General features: G+C 41.9%; 2 long non-coding RNA genes across 2 annotated transcripts; one reads left to right on the top strand and one right to left on the bottom strand.

Annotated features, from left to right (window-relative positions):
• The first annotated feature begins 9,488 nt into the window (after window positions 1–9,488).
• On the top strand, window positions 9,489–11,073 carry LOC121708498. Its single transcript, XR_006031667.1, has 3 exons — window positions 9,489–9,655; window positions 10,262–10,376; window positions 11,018–11,073. It is a non-coding gene; the product is annotated as an uncharacterized LOC121708498 (long non-coding RNA).
• Window positions 11,074–11,333: 260 nt separating this feature from the next.
• Window positions 11,334–12,556, bottom strand: LOC121708523. The gene is made up of 2 exons (XR_006031677.1): window positions 12,459–12,556; window positions 11,334–11,628 (listed from the first exon to the last, which is right to left on the bottom strand). It is a non-coding gene; the product is annotated as an uncharacterized LOC121708523 (long non-coding RNA).
• Between the last annotated feature and the right edge of the window lie 4,794 nt (window positions 12,557–17,350).

The following is a 17,350-nucleotide window of genomic DNA, read 5'->3' on the forward strand; positions in this document are numbered from 1 at the left end:
AATTATTAAAATCACAAAAAATATGTTCTTTGAATGTAAGGGGATGGTTGTAACATATTCAAAAAATGTGTTACAACCTACCCCACCACTGTCATCCATTGTTTAGCTAGCTGTATTAGCATGGTGCTTTGACATTAGCAAGAGAGAGCTACACCATTCTTTACTAGAGAAACTATAGTTTGACCTGATGTAACTCATACAACTGTATCTACAATGGTAAAAGCACTAGAAAAAAAAAAAAAAAAGTTACTTTCTTACCTCAGATGTTAAATTTTTCTCCTTACTCTGGGAGAAATGGCGCTAACAACTTAAAAATGTCCATGTGTGATCGTTAAGGAAGTCTGAGGAGTCAGAAACTGTCACATGGCTCATATCTTATCCCTGATTGGTGGAATTGGTGATTTTACAACTCCCCCTATGTTACGACCATACACGGTCTCCCCTAAGGATTCAGAAATAACTATGGTGGCGGATCCTAACATAAACTGTTCCTCCGCTCGCTCAGGAGATCTCTGTCGTGCTCGCTCAACTTCGTCTGTGTGCTCGCTCAAAACTGTCAACAACGTTACGTTTGTTCCACAATTCATCAACCAATCAGAAAATTCAGGGGCTGAAGTCCAATTCTCATTGGCGGTTGAAGTTCACAACGCCTAGTGTCATTTACTAGTGCAGTGTTTCTCAAACTTTTTTTCTGACCCACTTTTTAAAAATGACAGACTATCGCGACCCAACTCATGACTGTGGTAGTTAACAAACTAGATCCTAATAGAAAGCTGTTAGCTTTCCTAAGCTATATAAGGTATACGCTAGGGGTATTACACAACATAAATTGTCACTATGCTAAAAATTGTCAAATATATTGAAATAATGACAAGTTCTAAATATATCCTCTTCAACAGAGTTAAAATCAGCTGGTGCTGCAGATATAATAATAAATAAATAAAGACATACAGTAATAACACACATATTTCTGTTTTCCAGCAACATATTAGGAAGCATAGGCCATTTTACAGCATTGTACAATATATTCAATGGAATACCAACATGCTGCATTAAATGGATCCATAATCCAGTCATACTGAGCTGCTGGTTGGGAAATATTTTTGAAATAAACTTTGCAGAGATGTGATGTAGGCCTACTGTTTAACACATGGGATCACAAGAGTGGCTCCCGAATCAGACGTTTCAGCTATTTCGCTCAGAAATCTCAAAGGCATAATACTGTCGCGATCGAGGCGCCTTTCCCATACCTCAAGTTTTTTTGGTGAATGCAGTAATCTTATTTGCTAGGTGAGGTAGGTGCTTGTCTTTGCCTTGTAACTGGACATTTAACTCAAATGTATTGCTAAGATATATCAAATATATCGCTAAGATAGGCCAGCTTCGTCAAGAAATGTTCATTTTGCAGATTCAAACTCTTCCTTCAAGAAGAGACAACTCGGAGCTCAAACACGTGCGACAGCACTTTACCTCGGGAAAGCCACTGCCTCGCTGTGAAACAGCTCAGCCTTTTGGTCTGCTACCATCTCTTCGCAAAGTGCGGAGAATAGACGCGCTTTTAAGGGCCGGGTTTTGATGTTTGAACGTTCAAAATCTCATGTAGGTCGGGACTAAGCTGCCTTGACATGAGCGCTTCCCTATGAATAACATAATGCGTCCATTGCGCATCGGGTGCTACCTGGGCCTAGGCTACAGATAAAAAAACAAAAAAAAAAACTCCTGTTTTTATGGCGATAGAAAAGTGCCATAAAGCACTCGAGCGATAAAACATGCATACGGGCATATTATATTATTTCACACTTGTAACTATTCACTGCGAGCGCGCAAATACTCTCTGCGCGCACGCACTCAGAGGAAACTGCTCCCCTAGCGAGGAAAAATATGCTGCGAGCTAGGAGGAATCTGACCAGCGCTCACTCGAAAATCACTCAGCTCTCTCGAAGTTGATTTCTGCTCGCAGGAAGTGAATTTCTGCTCTACTTGGGGGCGGTAACCAGGTTTGGTACTAGCTCTGCTGTGATTGGCCGTGTTTGAAGAGTGAAATTTGATTGACAGCCCTCCTCAGTCGAAGAAGACAACCAGAGACGAATCTTCGAGACAGACAACAACGGCATCTGGCAGTGGGCAGAGGTTTCTTCAGGTAAGAATCCCGTGGCTGAATTCGGGCATTTGTGATGACCGAAAAACTGTGGTTCATCTGAGTATGAAGAGTATGTTTCTGAGAAATATGTTAGTGTAGCTTAACTTCAACATTCGTCTTCTTTGTATAGTCTAGAACGTTATTACTTAGTCTGTAATGTTAACTGCTAGCGACTAGCTAACGTTAACTTTAGTTAAGCTTAAAAGCTAGCTCCATGTCTGGCTGGCTGCTGGCAACAATTAGAAGGTCATTAGGCTAACTGAACTATTGTAAGGTGAACTTGCATATTCTGTTTGTTAAATTAGAGAAAGAAACATTTCTGAGAAATATGTTAGTGTAGCTTAACATCAACATTAGCCGTAGTCTAGTCAAGTCAAGTCAAGTCATTTCATACACAGAGGTCATTCAATGTGGTTTACATAAACAAAACCAAACAATAATAACAAATAAAAGCATAGAAGGGCAATATAGTCAAAGAATAGTTAAAAGGTAAAGATCATAATAAAAAGAAAACATAAAACACAAGGTAAAATCATTTAAAAATAAAGAATAATTAGTAAGCAAAAACAAAGGCAAAAGTAGTAAAAAAAGTAATAAAAGACAAAGTAGAATAATTATCAAGGCAGATTCAGAATTTGTAACTCGGCACAGTTAGCAGAAAGCATCTGAGAACAGTTTGGTCTTAAGTCTAGATTTAAAACTGGCTACAGTTGGGGCCTTTTTAATGTCATCCGAAAGTTGGTTCCACAGCTGAGCCGCATAGCAGCTAAAAGCTGCTTCACCATATTTAGTTCTAACTGTAGGTTTTACTAGCAGGTTTTTCACCTGGGACCTGAGAGGACGAAGTGGTGTGTACTGCTGAAGCATGTCTGACAAGTATTTAGGTCCTGCTCCATTTTACTGATTTATAAACAAGCAATAGTGCTTTAAAGTCAATTCTGTGACTTACTGGAAGCCAGTGCAAGGACTTAAGAATTGGAGTAATGTGGTCAGTTCTTTTAGTTTTTGTTAGAGTCCTAGCTGCTGCATTTTGTATCACCTGAAGCTGTTTAACCCTTAGAACCCTAAGCTGTTTTTAGGGCATTTTCACTACCTTTATTCATAAGGATTTATTCTGGTCATTGTAATTGCCACACACACATATTATATATTGTTTTTTTCAGCAGTCATCATTTCATGTATTAGTACTAGCATTGATTTTATTTAGATTTTTAAAGAATTAAAATATAAAAATCATATTATAAAAATTCTTATATTTTGACCTGTATCTCACCACAGCAAGCTCATAGCTCTACATGCATTTCATGTGTGTGTAGGGCAGACTGTCCTGAAACGGGCAATATAATTGCCATGTTGGAGGGATACTCTGGGGCTGAGCAATTTACAGAAATATGTGGTGTGTGATTTACGGAAATAAATGCCATTTTTTATTTAGCGATGAAAAATGACCATTCTGCGCTCCATATCTGTGACACGAACTGATCTGACCTGACTTGACCCAAGTTTGCCTGTTAGCATGTGTGACTATGGTGTATGCACTCATGATGATTCTCAACTTTTTACTGCATTGCCATGAACAAAGTAAAGGCAAAAAAGGTGTTTCTTTGTTGAACAAATTGGGATGCAATGTGAGCCTTGAATTGGATGCCATGCAGGAATTTGCTAGGATCTCAAAACCGGATTATGAACATGTTTTGCCATAGAGAAACACACGATAGCGTTGGATTATAAACATGCTTTGCCACAAAAACGTGAGGTAAGTCCAGCTATATGAAGTTATTATTTTGCTGTCACTTCGTCTGTTTTATAACCCAGAAGGATGTATTTGGTATCAAATGATAGCTCGGTGTCTCCTCTTTCATCTAACATACGTGGCATATATATCCGATCACGGGTCCGTGAGTAATTACTCCGAGAGTAATGGGTGTGCAGCGTTGGTTTGTGTACATGACGTTAATATTTTACAGTCACTTCGTCTGTTTTTATAAGCCAGAAAGATCGATATCCATGGTACCAATGGATAGCCCTGTTTCTCCTCTTTCATCTGATATGCTTGCCATATCTATGCGATCACGGGTTCGCGAGTAATTCAAACGAGAGTAATGGGTGCGCAGGTGAACGCAGAGAAGTATAGACTGTAAATATGATGCAATTTGATTTAATTTCATGATTTTTTTACATTTTCATACTTGGTCGTACAGACAAGTGCGTAGTCTCTTTGGAAAGCCCCACTTCTTCTCTGTCATGCAATAAAGGTTTTATCTCTTTGCGATGAACAGTCGCGGAGCAATGTAACAGAGAAGAAAGGGTGTGTTTTTTGACGCACTTTGCGTCAATCGGGTTCTAAGGGTTAAAGCAACACCAAAGAACTTTCCCTCTGTCGCACGCATGCTATTTGTTTATCCAGCACCGGCTTTGCAAATAACGATGTCCATAGACAAGGTAGAATATGTTGCACGATTTATGAAAGTACGATGTATTGCGAAATCAGATGCAAGTCAAATTTGTAGTTTCTTATGTCTCATTCCATCGAACTACAGATCCGCTACCCGATCTGGCAAACTTACATAGTGCGGTTATAGCCGATAGAGGGCTGTGAAGCGAATGCAGAAGTGCCGTTCACCCTGTTACAAGTTGATGAACCACTGAAACGATTTTGGAAACATTATTTTAAGGTACAAAAAACTCTTTGGTGTTGCTTTAAGTCGCCCAGCATCCTTCTTCTTTGTGCTTCCTCCCCAGCATACCACTGCATAAAAGAGGGAGCTGGCCACAACAGACTGGTAGAACATCCTGAGGAGCTTGCTGCACACATTGAAGGACCGCAGCCTCCTCAGGAAGTACAGCCTGCTCTGTCCTTTCTTGTAGAGTGCATCAGTGTTGGCTGACCAGTCCAGTTTATTGTCCAGGTGGAGACCCAGATACTTGTAGGTGCTTTCCACCTCCACATTGACCCCATCAATGGAGACTGGTAGCAGAGCGGGATTAGACCTGCGGAAATCCACCACCATCTCCTTGGTCTTTGAAGTGTTGAGTTGAAGGTGATTGAGTTTGCACCACTGCACAAAGTCCTCCACCAGGCTCCTGTACTCCTCCTCTTGCTCGTCCCTGATACACCCCACAATTGCAGTATCATCAGAAAACTTCTGCATGTGGCATGACTCGGTGTTGTAGCAGAAGTCAGATGTGTAAAGGGTGAACAGGACTGAAGAGAGCACAGTTCCCTGTGGCGCTCCAGTGCTGCTGATCACAGTGTTAGAGAGACAGTTCTTCAGTCGGACGAACTGTGGTCGCTCGGTCAGGTAATCTGTAATCCAGGTTACCAGGTGAGCGTCCACACCCATCTGCAAGAGCTTGTCTGTTCAAAGCACTTGAGAAATCAAAGAACAGCACTTTTCCCCTTGTCTAGGTGAGAATGTGTCCTGTGTAAAAGATAAGTGATGGCATCGTCCACGCCCACTTTCTCTTGGTATGCAAACTGTAGCGGGTCTAGTGCATGGCGTACCTGGGGTCTGAGCATACCTAAGACCAGTTGTAAAGTGGCTTATATATGTGTTGATAAAAGGACTATCTGTGGGCTGAATGGGGTGTCATTGATGTATATGGATGGACTAATTGGTTATGGACGTTTATGATGTGGACTCTTGTTTGATTATACCCTAATTGGACTGCATACGGGGTTGTCTGTTCAGGTGATCTCTCTCTGTTTCAATGGCTAATGGTGGACTGGCCGTCTCCGAAATTGATGCTTGCGGATAGGCTGTATCTCCCTTTAAATACAGGCCTGCAAAGAGAGAACGGGGGGAAGAACCGACGCAAGAACGCACCGAGGGCCGGGCGATCGGTAGACGCGGAAGTGGCTATGAGGACCGAAGATCACTGATACTACGCCCGCTAAGTATTTTTGAAAGGAACGTTGATTGTTCCCTTACCTGTGCTTTGAGTTGAACTGTCTTAGTGCTGTCTCGCGGTGTCCTGATTCCTGGTGTTGCTACCCTTGCAGCGGTGCTGAGGCGACAACGGAGTATTCCCCCCGACGAGGGGATCAGCTGATCGGATTAGACGTCGGGTGGCTCGGAGTCAACGTTCTCAAACTTCGTTGCTAAGGGAAGTCCTCCTTGTAGTATTAAGCCAGGGTGACCATTAGCCCATCACCCCATAGAGTGTTTATCGTTGTGCCTTGTGAGAGCTGCCTTCTGAGACACTTTGTTTGTTTGTTTCCGGAAGTGGGGAATCCCCGCGGAACGGCTCGCGTTGATGACATCACAACCACGAAGGGTATCCCGGAATCTTCCTGCAACTTGAGCCCTGGGGGCGTGGCCTCGGCCGACTGGACTCGGACTACGTTATAGGGACTGTGTGAGTGGTTCAACCTATGGAACTTGTGTTTTCCAGAAATACTTTTGTACTGGTCGGAGGGAGGCCTGCCCGACCAGTACTGTCTTTTCCCTCCACTTAAAGACTGTCGGAAGGGGAGTGGCGCCACCAGGGGTGGACAGCATATTACGTCCCCTGCCATTGTCTGCTGCTCTCGCCTTACTGTGTGGCGGGTGACTTTTTCTGAGTGCATTTTGTGCCCTGGTGTGTTTGCCCATTGTGAGACATTTTGTAGTGAGATTTTGGTGTGTTATCTTGCGATGTGTGTGCTGCTATGGTAACAGGTTTCTTGGTGTGTGGGTATACATATGAAGCTGGTTAAACTCATGAGCTGTCAGTCAGTGTGCTAGCGTGCTGTGCGTGCTCCTGCCCTCTAGTGGTGGTCTAGATCTCACTTCCCCCTATGCCGAACAGTGTTTTATGCTGCTTGTACTAATAAATATTGTTGTTATACTACTACTACTGCCTCTGTGTTGTCTGTGGCTCGGGAGGATTTGGTTATTGTGAAACCTAGCAAGTGCAATTGTGACACAGTCACTCCATTGTTTTCATCACATGTGATGTTAGAGCGACAGGCCTGAAGTCATTAAGCTCACTAGGGTGTGGTTTCTTGGGGACGGGGGTGAGATATGATGTCTTCCACAGTGTTGGAACTTGTCCGAGACATAGACTCCAGTTGAAGATGTGCTTCAGTGGCTCCCCCAGTTCAGCAGCACAGGCCTTGAGCAGCCTTGGACACAGTTTGTCAGGCCCGGCTGCCTCATGAGGATGACGTTTTTTTAAAAGATAACTTACTTGATCAGCTGTAATGATGGGGGGGATGAGGGGAGTGGAGGGTGAGGAGGAGGAGGGGTGCTTCTGAGAGGGTTGTCGTGTGGCTAGAGACTGATGGCCGTTGGCTGAAGCCATTGTTGCCGCACTACTCGTGGTCACCATGTGGGGGAGAGGTGCGATAGCCTGATCAGCAGTGATGATGGAGGGGGGGAGGGGAGGGGGGGCAGCATCTGGGGTCTGTGTGTCTGATGGCTGTTGACTGAGGTCGTTGTCACCTCGTTGTTCGTGGTCGCCATGTGGGGGAGGGGTGCAATATCCAGTGGGGTGAGTGTTGCACTGGTAATGAGGTAGGGTGGGGGATGGGCAATCGAACCTGTTGTAAAAGTGGTAGGCTACTACCTACTTGGTAGGCTACTATGTTCACATTCTGGCGAAGCACAGCTACTTGGGCGAAGTGATTTGCAAGCAGCACCTGAAAAGCTCCGGTGTTAGGCCTACTTCTTCAAACCCCAAGGAGCATTGATTTCCCTGAATGAAAACATAGTTCCAACCAAATAGCCTATGTATGCTTACAAAAGGGCTGTGTCTCATATGACATTGTTATTTGTACACATTGTAAATACAAATCACAGCATGTAAATAGGAAATGTTGGAAGTCTTTTGTCACTATTGGGAGGTGTAGGCTAATGAAGCCAGCCACTTCGGGGCACTTGTGATAAGCTAGACTAGCGGTGGGTGCGTCAGACCGAGTAACCTAACTACACGCACAGAGATGAGAAAGACTTATCGCATGTTCGACTTATCGAACTCTGGGAAACACGGTGAATGAGCTAAAGTCTCAAAAAGTGGGTGTGTTCCTTTAAAGTTGCTTCATTAGCATGAAAGTCGGGACATAGTATTACCAGTTAGTGAACTCATTAGAATCAAAAATCCTGTATTCACTCTTACTTTTCCTCAGTAAGAGAACAAATGATACTTTGTTTGTCTTTGGGCTTGTGCTTATAAGTGTTTTAAAACACTTCAATATGTCAAGTATGATATATTGATAAGAATGATATATAGAAAGCATGATTCATGACATATTAATATGCAGTAATATGATAGTGACTTGTTTAGGACTCGAAAAAATAAGGACCTCTGCTAAGAGCTAAAGAGACTAAGCAGCAATTCAGACTTATTTAAGTCAATTAAATGGGTGAATTCAAAGGTAAACAGGTGAAATATATTATAGGCCTAAATTTGTCTTGGTAAATTTTCAGTTGAATCTATTTGGCAAATTCTCAGTTAAATGTTGGTGTTTGTTCCCGTTTATAGAAATTAAATCAATTTTTGAAGAAAATACCTGAAATCTTTGTTTTGGCCCAACTTACTCCACACCCATAGGCTCATGGGGTTAGTTGTCCCAGAAGACCAACTTTTTTGCAGAGAGCATATCTCTTTACCCTATTTATGTAAGCAAAGAGCAAAGAGTTGTTGGTGACAGAAGTTGTGGAACACTTTGAATTTTTGTTTGGTGTGAAGGCGAGAAAATCTCGTCGACTCATTAGAATGATGAAGAATGTAAAAAATGGCTCATCTTACCCCGTTCTCCCCTACTGTAGTTTTACAGCAGATTTGTTACACAGTACAATTACATCAAGTGAAACACATAGTTCATGAATCTAACCCCACACACATAAGACCAGTGGTGATTGGTGTTGGAGGCTTTGAAGCAAAGTCAGCCACAACACTAGATTTTGGTTTTTTAAGGACGATCGCTGGAAAGAGCTTGAAAGGAGTTGTCTGAGGCTGCTGAAAAGACTCACCCATTGTTATGGCTGAAGCGCTCACAGCGGTCGTGTTATGACCAAGCGGCAACATTCTAATCTGAACAATGAAGCCTACCCGGAAGTTCGAAAAACTGCAATACATAGCAAATCCGCTAGGGACTGGTCCCAAAAGCGAGCAAATGTCCATAGACTCCCATGTTAAAATGTCCGTTTTCACAGCGTAAATACATGTTTTTAAAGCCTGGTCCCATGGACTTTTATTGTACTTTTCGGTAGTTTCCCAGTGCCTGACAACTGTGAGGGGGGTGAATTTTTTTCTAACTCATTAGTTTAGATCACATTTGGATATAAAATACATGAATAATTAAGGGTGTGGTCGGCTTGATTGACGGCTGACGTCGAGGCATACAGCAGCAGACGTGGCCAGCTGAGTGGAAACCCTGAAACTTTGACGTCTCAGCCATGATTATACACAAAGTTACCACATCCTTTCTGAACATCTTTATTCAAAAAGCTGACATAAAATGGTTTGCTAAGCTATTAATTGAAGCCTACTAACCGACACTTTCAGAAGACTTCGTTCCAGTTTTTTCAGGTAAGTGACATTCATTCCACTACTATTTCACGTAGCACTAGATGTTAGCATTATTTAGCATCGAGTGGGCACTAACGTTAGGCTACGTTAGCGTCATATCGCCTCAAATAAGTTAATGTCGAAAATGATGACCGAATGGCAGAAGCACACACATACATTTAGTTAACTTGAATAAAGTTAACGTTAGTGAAAACCATTGTGCTCCCGTTATGAGTTAGCTTAACGTTGGTCATACTAGCCAGGTGTGAGTCAATGAACAGACAGCTCTAAAGTTAACGTTAGTTCACAAACATACTGGGGCAACAAAGCATGTTCTCGTCAAAAAACCTTTTGTAAATACGCTCTGTGGTAATGCTTAGTCCATTGACAATTTATACAGTCTTTGGGTCGTCACGTTTAAGATAAAAAAAACTTCAGCCGAAGCATTAAATGGCTTGTTGTCGGCTAGCTGAGGCAAAATTGTGAACCGCTATGAACCATTGACCGTATACTTTGAACATGGAGCTGTGATAACAAGCGATAGTTATAACTGACGTTTGAAACTCTTATTGATGCCATTTATTTGTTAAACACAAATTTGAACGAACACTTCTTGTCTATGCAAAGTTTCCCTGTAGGTAATCCAGACAGGCTGGGTGCTGGAGAGGGCTCTGGACTCCTAACTTCAATTCTCGTCTGTGCAGTCGACACTCCGAAGCATCACTTCAGCACTGATTCCATGGTACTTTGACATTTTTCATACATTTAATTGGAGCAACCTACTGGTTGTATATTCCAGACATCGTTACCATATACTGAACAAACATGAATGCATTTCAGACATTGAGTGGTCTTTTATTTTGAGCAGTCCAGGGCACATCTGTGCAATAACTATCAAAATAATTTATCATTAGCATCTTTTGATAAGTCACACACAGAAAGTAGTTGCATTATGCCTTCAAATCAGCAGGTTTTGGTTGGACACAGATTGCATAATTAAACAATATGGCACCAGTGGCTGGCTATTGTTTGACTGGACCTTGGCCTAACTGTTAATAACTACCTCAATAGGGTGTAGATATGAGCTTACACTGTTTCACTGAAAACACAAAAATACAAGAAATATTTATTCTACATTACTTTAAATACACCACATTTGTTTTTGCTTATTGCCCGCATAAACAGGGCATGTGCAATAGTTGAATACGCGTGTCCTGTCCCCATTCAGCTAAGTGTTCTGTGAGTTTGTTGTTCATTATAAATATTGGGAGTGAGTCTGCAAATCTTACTTCGTTGTCATATTTTTAGCTTAATTTGTGAGCACTTGTTCATAGTTTACAGTAAGTTCAAGGATGTGACATATACCAATATTTCTGTTTTCAGATCTGGAACATTTTGAAATCCTACCAGATGGGGCAGAAGTCATTGAGCAGTGGCAGCTTCTGATTTCAAGGACTTTGTTCACCTTTATTTACAGCATTTGCATCTGTGTCTTTAAAGTGATCTAATATGTATTGACTATGTACTAGCTTAGTACATATTAGTTTTTGTTATTTTAGTTTCACAAATTCAGTGGTTACCTGTAATGCTCAAGATATACAAGTAAAAAATCACCTTTACTTCTGCATCTGGGTCTTCAATTCAACCTACTGACTGAAGCTGACGGATTTGTATAAATGTTTTTGAAAGCACAGGCAAATTGGTTTGGCATGAATTTTAATGTAATTCACAGTTCAGAAAAGTTCCATAAACATTTCCAAGTGCAAGTTCAGTGCCATCAACAGTAAGTTTGCTTTCTGATATTTAAAGAACAGAAATGGGTTTGGCATAAGTAAAGGGTAGGTGTAACAGTCCATCAATAGACATAAAGTGAAATGTACTGTATAGTCTCAATGGGTTCAATATCACCACACCCCAGCCAAACCACTTCACCTGGACCTCTAGTCCCAGGTTAGAGCCCATGGACCTCCTTGCCGCCTCCTCCCCATGGCGAACTGCCAAAATAGAAAGGTAAACTTTTCATTAGTACCTATATATCTTACAAGATAATACAATAATGCAAACCAACACTACTTGTTGTAATCAACAAAAGTACAGTTATTGTACAATGCTGTAGTACTATTGTGCGATTTGAAATGGGTCTTCAGTGACAAACTACACTAATATTGGCATTGTTATGCCAAACACCGGACACTGTAACTGGATTTAACGTTTTGATAATAGCCTGACAAGAAGGGGAAATAAGGCAAGCTAACCGAACATGAACGCTGGATCGTGAAATGGCCACCGATGAGAAATTTCAATGTCATCTTAGACCAAGCTACCACTGACAACTTTAGAGCAATATAGCGATTTCAAAACGTGATATTAAGAGTTAATCAAAATGAATTCATGATGTACAAGTTAACTAATACCCTACTACGATTTTGTTATCAATTCACACCACACGTTGACAGAATACAGCGAGCTGGCTGATGTTATCGTAAATTAATTAACGTTACAATGATGGCTGCCACTGAGGATATGAGATGCTAACGTTAATCACAAAACAATAAAGGCAAAGATACATTTTTGTCAGTATGAGTTGCTGAACCTGTAACCCTAAACTGCTAAATTACTCTACGTTATTTTACCGTAACTTCAGCAAGGGAGGGATAGCTAACGTTAGTTTATTTTACCTAGAAGCTAGAATCTGCAAACTCAACTCTTCATTCTCAACTTTTCAACCGTTCACCCGAATACCTTTCAGCATACAAAATTAAAAAGTGTCTGAACATGGCATTAAGAAACATACATGAACTTCACGTTAGCAGATCAAACTTACCAGCAAATTATGTTACAGCAACGTCTGTGCCAGTCCATCTTGTAGGCCTAATGTTACAGATAGCTTAGCTGAGGCTGCTCGGCTGACGACGAGGCGGGTTCACCCATAGACTCGTCGTCAGCCGAGCAGTCTATGGGTTCACCGGCTTGCTCAGGAGGTGGGCGGGGTTAGGATTTCCCAAGGTTTTCCAAGATGGCGCCGCCCATACCCCCCATAAACGGCTTCATAACCGTTCTTCAGAAAATCTATGGGTGACGTCACAGACGCTTTGTCCATATTTTTTACAGTCTATGGTTATGACCTGTTGATTTGCCTTGTTGCTGCTGCAGAGGTCAAGTTGTTGACTGGCCTCTGTGACAGTGCATGTTGTACCGGAAGGAGCGCATTTACAAATCCCAGGTGAAATTGTTGATACTCTGTGGTGACATGCATTCTTATTCATGTCCTGTCCAAGAAGCTCTACTCCATGCTTTAATGGAGAATTCAGGTGATTGTTTACAAAGATCTCTGTTTCTCGAGGTCACAGAGTACTGTCGGTACGGGAAGAAGTGAAAACAATGGGTTTTGCCTAGCTTGAGTTCCTGCAACCAACAGCTAGAGCTGCCATGCTGCTGCAATGCTACACTCTGGGGGCATAAACATGGGGGCTCATGAACATGCCTCCAAAGTGTAGCACTTGGCCGGAATTCTCCTTTAAGTAACTAGAGTGATGTAAAATGAAACATGACTTTTACATTGTCCAAATCAATGTCTCTATTTTGTAAACACTTTTAATATATGGTAAGCAAGAAATAACAACCAATGTGATGTAAAAAAAATATGGCAAAAGCAACATTTTCATTTTAATATCTCAAAGGTCCACACACGTGTTCAAGAATATATGTATAGCCAACAAAGGAAAGATTTGGTTTTGTCTAAACAGAGGTAACCTATATCTTTGGTCACAAGAAAATATTGCATTTACTTGGTTATAGTTGATCTCACAGTTGTTAAGCCCAAATCCATTAATTTGCTAATTGTTTCTAATTCAATGTTTGTTAGCAGTGGCAAACATTCAGAGCAGTGTTTTGCCAGTTTGATAGTCCTCCAAATAACAATGGTATTAAGGAACTACTGACTTAATTGTATTAAAATGAAAGGACAAATTTATTTTTTATCATTTTCTGGCTTATTTCCCTTGAAAAAGACATTAAGATCTCATTGAGACTCTCCTGGTAAAATGAAGGATACAAAAAAAATAAATACTCATATTGGTAATATCGATGGGCAATTGATCAACCAACTTTTCAACAGCTCTGTTTCAGACACATACCACGATAAACTTTGATGATGATAATGATATAACCAACTTTTACAGATTATTAGTTGTTTGATACATTTTGCTGTTTTTCAGCATTCTTTTCTAAATTTCTCATGCCTTTCCCTCAGGCAAACTCACTTCAATGCCAAACTCACCACCAGAACTGAAGTGCCTTGAGCAATGGTGCTGTGCTTTTAGAGGATGGAGGCATAGTAAGAAGATTTTCAGTGCTTCGCTGACATTGTTGTTGTTTAGGCTGTAGACCTGGGCAAAGAGACTGTTCTTATCTTAGTGACCGATCTGTTTTCGTGTTGTGGTTTGTGTTTTTTTTCTCCCAAAACATACAGTATATGACATTTGTGTGTGTATTAGGTTTATGTATCAAATATACATTCTCTGGCTTTCAAGAAAATGTACAGTAACATACATACAACAGTAACACACATACATACACACATATGCACATACCCCCCCCCCCCCCACACACACACACACCCCACTCCCCAGAATTTTATTGGTACACATAATCATCCTGGAAGAGTGCCCTTTATGGTTGAGACCCTTAATCAGACACCATCTGTAGTGGGAATGCAGCATCTTGTCTAAGATAGCACTAAGATAGAACTTCTTCACTGGAGGCTCTGAGATCTTCAAATAATTGCCTGTCTGCACAGGATCCTTCAATCACTCACACACAGACGCGCACACACACACACACACACACACCTCTGAGTCATCAAATCACTATATATTGCTTGGGGAAATGAGAAACATTTTCAAAACCTGCTGGCACAATATTGTCTGAACCGAACACAAAAATGTTCTCATGCAAGTGCCATTTATGATCACGATAGAGGTGTATAAAGGAGATGCGATGGCTGAAACTGATCAGAACTCTGTGAAATTAGATACAGACAGAATTGCCAGCGCAGTGGATTTGCTAAGCAATTACTGCAGTTCCTGACTTCTCCCCTCCTTTTTTTGTGGTATTTGGTGCTTGCAGTGAAAGCATTAAAGGAGCGGGTGAACAGGCATAAAATCCATAGACCCTCACAACTCAAAAGTCAAATTGAATTCCCATTCAATCTGAGCTAAAGCCCTAGCCTAGCGAACTCGATTTCATGCCTCACCAGATCCTAAGGATGCTTTATGTTATGCTGCTAGATATATCTTTAAACATAAACGCCAGTGGTGGTCTCGCTTCATTGTAGCAGGGTGAGAGAAGAGATATTCGATTTGATCACTTTTTTTTAGGTCGAATAGTTTCACTCTCTTATCTCCTTGTACAGTACAAGTAAGTATAAGTATATATACTGTTTTGATCCCGTGAGGGAAATTTGGTCTCTGCATTTATCCCAATCCGTGAATTAGTGAAACATACTCAGCACACAGGTGAACACACAGTGAGGTGAAGCACACACTAATCCCGGCGCAGTGAGCTGCCTGCAACAACAGCGGCGCTCGGGGAGCAGTGAGGGGTTAGGTGCCTTGCTCAAGGGCACTTCAGCCGTGCCTACTGGTCGGGGTTCGAACTGGCAACCCTCCGGTTACAAGTCCGAAGTGCTAACCAGTAGGCCACGGCTGCGCCATCAGTAGCCTATGCACACATAGTTGGACTCCTTTGTGACTGCATTAAATGACTGGTGATCACAGAGGACACAACTTGCGGGTGATATCAAAGGTCCCATAAAACACGTCGACCTAAGACAAGTTAAGCATGCCAAATTGCAGTGTTGGTTGCTGTGTATGAGATGCACAGCTGAATCTCAGCAGTCCTATTTTGCTATAACAGATTAGGCACACCTAGGAATGCAAAAGGGCTTTTGATCCGCCTGTTGGAAGGACAATGCTAATCCTGAGCATTATACAAAACCACCTAAAACATACAATAGTATGGGATAGAAGTAGTATGTGGACTTAACTGACAGTCAGCTTGCTTAGCTACATATCACACCCACAGACAAGTATATACTTTGTAAGAACTAGAGTTGTGTTGTAATGCAATTTTCTGTGCAGCTGTGGTTAAATGAACAAAACACTATCAGTTACGGAGCAGAGGGCACACAGATGCTTTCTCCTGGCAAGTGGTGGGTGGATGAGGGGTTTTGATTGTATATGTTTTTCTCTTCAGAGATATTTGTGTGTGTGTGAGAGAGAGAGAGAGAAGGAGAGTCTGTAATAGCAAGATGTGTGTCCCTCTCTGTGTCATAAGAGAAGGAAAAAGACTGTGTTGAAATGCTAAAATATGCCTCCGGTACTCAGAGCTGAAATGAATGCACCTCTCAAAGGCCTTATCTGCTAGCTCTGGTTCACTATAAAGGTGTTTATCTGAAGCCTTGCCCAGCGCCCGGTGAAAGCGAAAGCTTTGTTCAACTTCCTGATCACACTCGCTTGCTTGCACAACTCCACTTCTGGCAGTGGAGGCCAGAGAAGCAGGCCTGGAGTTTTCAGAGTGTATGGAACGACTCAAACTTTGAGCCAAAGTACACCAAAGGTTCTTCATTGTGTCTTAAAATGGTTATGGTTATATGTGTGTGTGTGTGTGTGTGTGTTGAGAGATGCTTGATTGGAGAGTGGTCAATAACCCAGTTCCTTTCTGCCAACCTGCTTTGTGTGGTGATTAGGGCCCCTAAAAATGTTTGGTTTGGCTAGAATAATGAATGACTCCAGAGAGCATCTCATGCCTTACCTAACCAAGTGTGAAATGACTTTGGCTGAGTATTATAACCGTTTGCTCTAACAAGCGCGACGAGCACTCTCTCTCAAGTTGGAGGAAGAGATGGATTTATCTGTTAACTGTGAGGGGGAAAAACAGATACTGAATGTTAATTGAAAATATGTTGTGCAAACAGATGCACACGCACACACACACACACACATGCACACACACACACACACACACACACACACACACACACAACAATTCAATTTATACTAGTAAAATCCACAGCATAGACATGATCAGTTGTGATTTGTGCATCAACACTCCTACGCTCAAATTTTGACAGACGACACCAGCCGTGTTATATGAGCTTCCTGCAACAGCATGACTGATACTAAAGCACCTGAGATCACAGCATGACTGATATTAAAGCACCTGAGATCACAGCATGACTGATACTACAGCACCTGAGATCACAGCATGACTGATACTAAAGCACCAGAGATCACAGCATGACTGATACTAAAGCACCTGAGATCAACAGCATGACTGATACTAAAGCACCTGAGATCACAGCATGACTGATACTACAGCACCTGAGATCACAGCATGACTGATACTAAAGCACCTGAGATCAACAGCATGACTGATACTACAGCACCTGAGATCACAGCATGACTGATACTAAAGCACCTGAGATCACAGCATAGTCGTTCACCTTCTGTCCCATTTTAAAAAGGGTCATCCATACAGGGGCTGCGAGCCAGGCATCTCTCCCTCTAACGCCGCTCTGACCTGGTACAAGGTATTTAATGGAGACGTGATGATGTTAAATCCTTTCTCGCAGCGAGAGGCACTCATTTTCTGCGCCGTTACCCTTTCAGTTTTACCGCTGGTCGTTGATCTTTTCTGTTGCAGCCAGACTCTCAC

Source organism: Alosa sapidissima, chromosome 1, assembly GCF_018492685.1.
Source record: "Alosa sapidissima isolate fAloSap1 chromosome 1, fAloSap1.pri, whole genome shotgun sequence".
In the NCBI taxonomy this organism is placed as follows: Eukaryota; Metazoa; Chordata; class Actinopteri; order Clupeiformes; family Clupeidae; genus Alosa; species Alosa sapidissima.